The sequence below is a fragment of the Suncus etruscus genome, chromosome X (genome assembly GCF_024139225.1).
Source record: "Suncus etruscus isolate mSunEtr1 chromosome X, mSunEtr1.pri.cur, whole genome shotgun sequence".
Taxonomy (NCBI): Eukaryota; Metazoa; Chordata; class Mammalia; order Eulipotyphla; family Soricidae; genus Suncus; species Suncus etruscus.
The window spans coordinates 41785807-41791404 of NC_064868.1; the positions used below are offsets into that span (position 1 = coordinate 41785807).

A 5598-nucleotide genomic window follows, 5' to 3' on the forward strand; every position below is an offset into this window, starting at 1 on the left:
CTCATGGGTTGGTAAAATCAACATAGTCAAAATGACTATCCTACCCAAACTACTATATAGATTTAATGTTATCCCTATCCAAATTCAGATATTATTCTTTAAAGAATTAGAGCAATCAATCACAAAATTCATCTGGAACCACAAAAGACCCAGGATAGCCAAACACATATTGAAAAACAAGAAGCTGGGTGGCATCTCTTTACCTAATCTGCAACTATACTATAAAGTCGTAGTGATCAAAACAGCATGGTACTGGAACAAAGACAGGACCTCAGACCAATGGGTCAGAACAGAATTCCCAGGCATAAACCCCCAGATATACAGTCAACTAATATTTGACAAAAGAGCCAAGAACTTGAAATGGAACAAAGAAAGTCTATTCAACAAATGTTGTTGGTACAACTGGAAAACCACATGTAAGAAATTGAAAATTGACCCATACCTCACTCCTTATACAAAAGTCTACTCAAAATGGATCAAAGACCTTGAAACCAGACCCGAATCTATGAAGTTTATTGAGAATAAAATAGGCAGAACACTCGAAGACCTATATATCAAAAAAGTATTTGAGGATGGAGCACCAATGGCAATAACTCTAGCATCAAACATAAACAAACTGAACTACATCAAACTAAAAAGCTTCTGCATGGCAAAAGAAACCCTACTTAACACAAGAAGACAGTTAACTGAATGGGAAAAAATATTTGCACTCAACATGTCAGATAAAGTGCTGATATCTAGAATATACAAAGCACTCAGAAAGCTGAGCCCCCCCCAAAACCAAATAAAGCCATAAAAAATGGGGATATGAAATGAAAATAAACTTCTCTGAGGAAGGCCAAAGGATGGCCAACAAACACATGAAAACATGCTCACCTTCACTCATCATTAAGGAAATCCAAATCAAGACAACAATGAGGTACCACCTTACTCCAGTGAGGATGGCTCACATGAAAAATAATGGAAACAATCTCTGTTGGCGGGGTTGTGGTATGAAAGGCACTCTCATCCACTGCTGGTGGGAATGCCCCCTAATTCAACACCTATGGAGAACAGTCTGGAGAGTGCTAAAGGAACTCAGAATTGAGCTTCCATTTGATCCAGCAATTGCTCTCCTAGGTATCTACCCCCAAGTCGGAAGTACATTCATCCCAAAGTATGTGTGCACCCCACTATTTATTGCAGCACTCAGTATAATAGCCAAGTCTTGGAACCAACCTGGATGTCCAACAACAGATGAATGGATCATTAAGATGTGGTATCTATACACAATGGAATACTACATGGCAGTCAGAAATGATACGATCACAGACTTTGCAGCAACATGGATGGACTTAGAACATATTATGTTAAACGAAGCAAGCCAGAAGACGAAAGATAAACACAGAATGATAGCACTATTCTGAAGTACCTAGAATAGGCACCAGATATATAACCAAAACCCCATGATTATATAACAGGGTGTAACAAGATAGAAACCTCAAACACTGTAATAATCACCATATACTGGGGAGTAGAACCCAAAACAAAGGGAAGAGAAACAACACGAAGCCTGACTACACATTATATCATAAAGAAACCAGCAACAGCAGAAACAGCAGCATAGAAGGAACAGGTATATAATTATCGTTTTACTACAAAGGCCCATAATAATTTACTAGGGATCTTATATAGGAATACAGCTAAAGATTATGATGGGAAACTATTGACTCCAATGAAAACATTTCAAAACATTATGGTTGAATGCCTTAACCTTGCCACATGTAAAATAACCTCTCAGTTTTCTGCCCATAGGGGTTCCTGGATACAAAGGGTGAACATCCTATGGTGGTACCTCGGTGGTGAGTCACACGAGGCACCATAATCAGCTTGCATCATGAAAATGTCCGGATATAACTCATTAACATACCCTTTATCTCTAGATTATGCCTTTTTTTAGGACCTGAAGTGAATGACCAGCCAGACCACCGAAGCAACAACTGTGACCTACAGATTTTTACTACAGGGCCTAAGCATCGAACACGTTCAAGCATACTAACATGCCCTTGCTCTTTTACCCTTTCTTCTCACTACTTCATATTTTTGTTGTTGTTGTTGTTTAGTTGTTGGTTTGTTTTGCTCTGTTTTGTTTTCCCTTTTCTCCCTTCTTGTCTCCCTCTTCTTCCACCTTCTTCTCCTCATTACCATCAATTCAATCCAGGTCAAATAAAAACCACATGGTTACCTCCTCTATAGGAAAGGAAAGAAAGCTGATATAAAGGGTGCGGCGGACAATACTGCAAAGGGTAAACACCTATATAGATAGACCTCACTAACGCAATGGTTAGTACTCAAGACATGAAACCTATAAATATCCAAAAGTTGATATATTAGTTTTCTTTCCTTACAAGTAGTATACCTACCTATCTTTCTGTACTCAGCGTATCTCTTGCCCTCCCCACCTCTCTACATTAATATATACCTAAGCTAACTTCTATACGTTTATATGGTGGCAGGAGCACACAGAGATAGGAATCCTCCTTAAGAGACAAACCTAAACCACAAACAATCCATACCTATACCCTATATACCCCCTCCCATGTACTATCCTCTCTCCCCCCTCAGAAACCTGACTATATTTTTACCCCTTAATCCAATCCCTGATATCCCCACCATGTTATAACACTTTCTGCACCCTCAGTTCTTAACTTATTAGGCGTCAAGACCAACCTCCTACACCAACGAAGCAGTACCTAGTTCCCAAGTGAAGAGACACCCACTCAAACTCACACCTCGTTCCTGGCAAGAAAATACAATCAACACCCCGACTGACTCATGCAATGTGGCCCGCCTAATCACCTCTCCCTATTGTGGACTGACTTAATACCAGATTAGCTCCAAAAGGACTCCCATTGCAAAAAATCTACCCAAGACCTCCCTGCGTGGAGCCCACACCTCACGAGGAAATCTCAAAAGACAATGGGGAAGCCTATACTATTATCATAAGTATAGACCTATATAACACTACCTCTTATACTGTTTCTCCCCAAATGTAAAGTAATCTCCTGTATCACTTTCTCCCTTTTTCTTTGTTTTATTTTTCGTTTTCCCCCCTTGTTCGTTTTCTTTCCTTTTTTGTTTTGTTTTGTTCTACTTTTTGTTTTTTGATTTGATGTGTTTTGTGCTTCTTTTGGGTCACAGCTGGCACCGTTCAGAGGGTGCTCCTGGCTCTGTGCTCGGATCTTGCCCCTGTTGGGCATGGGGGACCATGTGGGATGCCGGGATATGAGCCACCTTCCTTCTGCAGGAAAGACAGATGCCTTGCCCCCATGCTATCCCTCCCGGCCCCACTTTATTCCTTTAATTATTTCTTTTATTAATCCTTTTTTTAAGAAACTCTTTTTCCTTTAGATATGTCTGAGCATATATATTTTTAGTTTTTGTCATGGTTCTGTTTTCTTCTCTCTTCACCCCCAAATCCACCAGCAATATAATGTAGCACCACTTCTTCCTGTAAAGGCATATTAAAAATAGGAGAAATTTTACCTGTAAAAACAAGCTCTTAACTGCTAGGGATAAGAACTTAACTTTTTTACAACACAGAGACATCTCCCACCCTGAATGTATGTCATGGGGAACCAACCTAGACTCCAGGGAAATAGGCACCAACCGTCCAGCCTTGACTCCTGGATCCCAGACATAGAAATGACAGAGTTCTCCACAACAGCTCCAGGAACCAAGTCCCCTCCAGGGCATTCATAATACTGCTCTGACGCCAACGTACGCCAGTTCTAAATTGATAACCTGACTAGGAAATGGGAACAACTAGATCTAAGAGCAAGTTATCCTTCCTCACCAGCCAACGATAAGACAAAATCAGAAGATATGTCACCCTTTGATCTGCGCAAAAACCAAGATTGCTATATACAGATGACTGGTTGTTACAACCAGGACTAGACAGTACACATCCCGGAACTAACAACAACAACAACAACAACAAAAAGCTCTAACCTAGCTTTTGGTCTACAATCTGTTCAACAAACAAGATCTTCAATTCCAGAGGTCTGACTGAGACAACCGCAAGTGAACGGGTCTTCCAGATACATAACGAAAGACTCTGTCCCAGGCTCCATCTTAGGATCAACATAATGACCAAGAACACCAACTACAGAAGATAAATTAAAACGACACTGAAGAAGCAGAACTGCTAGAACCACAAAGAAAGCCTTCATCATAAGCTCCATTCCTTGAGCTTCACAGTCACCAAGATCTCTAGATACAGAGGACTAATTTTACCATCCATGACGAAGCAGAAGTCTTCCATACACCACAAAAGCACCAAGGGGAAAGCAAATGATCATGTAAGGAGTCTATAGTTAATCCCATGACAGTATACTTCAGGGATGGAGAAACCCTGTATCTCTTAGGCCAAGGGAATTCCCTCTATAATATCCCCAATAGTTACTGTGCGTATGCAGGGGGGAAAAGAAAAAAAGGGGGGGGAAGCACAAAATAATCATTTTTCCACATATATATATATATATATATATATATTGATTGATTGATTGTTTTTTGACGTCTTTATTTTGGTATAAATATTGAAGTTGATGTCTTCTTTCTAATTTAATTTAATTTAATTTTATCTTATCTTTCTCTTTCTTTTTGCACTCCGGCATGATTTGAATTCAGAACCGAGACTATTGTATGGTGCTTCTCTTTATTGCTGTAGGGCTCACTGGATATTTAATTTGACATTTATTTTGTCCTGTTATGGTGTTTCAATTACCTTTTTCATGTCCTCTCTCAAACTGAGGCTGATAGCCACTAGAAGGACTCCGCCGATTTTCAGCATATTTTTTTAATTTATTTATTTTTAAATTTTTTTGCTTAATTTTTACCCCATTCTATTGCCTTTCCCTCAAACAAAACCACATAACTTGATTTATCTAGGTTATCCTCTCAAATAGAGGGAGAAACAAGGGAGGGCACCAGGACCAAACAGATGTATGATCACTGATAGTATGCTAGACAAAGAGGGGACCACCTACTCTAGCAGCCTGAGGGGTGATGGTGGGGGGTATGGGTTGCAGAAAGGGAATGGGGAAGGGGGAGGACAAATTTGGTGGTGGGTATTCCCCTGATTCAATGTTAATATGTACCTAAAATACTAATGTGAAAGATATGTAAGCCACTATGATCTAAATAATTTAAAAAAATATGGAACACTTCACGAATTTGTGTGTCATCCTTGCGCAGGGGCCATGCTAATCTTCTCTGTATCGTTCCAATTTTAGCATATGTGCTGCCGAAGTGAGCACGGTGTTTCCTTCTTTTTTTTTTTTTTTTTTTTTGGTTTTTGGGCCACACCCATTTGATGCTCAGGGGTTACTCCTGGCTATGCGCTCAGAAATCGCCCATGGCTTGTGGGGACCATATGGGACGCCAGGGGAATGAACCATGGTCCGTCCTATGCTAGCGCTTGCAAGGCAGACACCTTACCTCTAGTGCCACCTTCCAGGCCCTGGTGTTTCCTTCTTAAAGATGACTTTAGTCTCAATATCATGCAGTGTTTTGCCCACATGTCCTTCTATATAGCTTATGGTTCCGGGTCTGATATGA

The 5598-nt window shown here is 40.2% G+C and overlaps 1 non-coding gene across 1 annotated transcript; it reads right to left on the reverse strand.

Annotated features, from left to right (window-relative positions):
• Window positions 1-5190: 5190 nt before the first annotated feature.
• LOC126000090 (U6 spliceosomal RNA) lies at window positions 5191-5297 on the reverse strand. Its single transcript, XR_007492457.1, has one exon. It is a non-coding gene; the product is annotated as a U6 spliceosomal RNA (small nuclear RNA).
• Window positions 5298-5598: the final 301 nt, after the last annotated feature.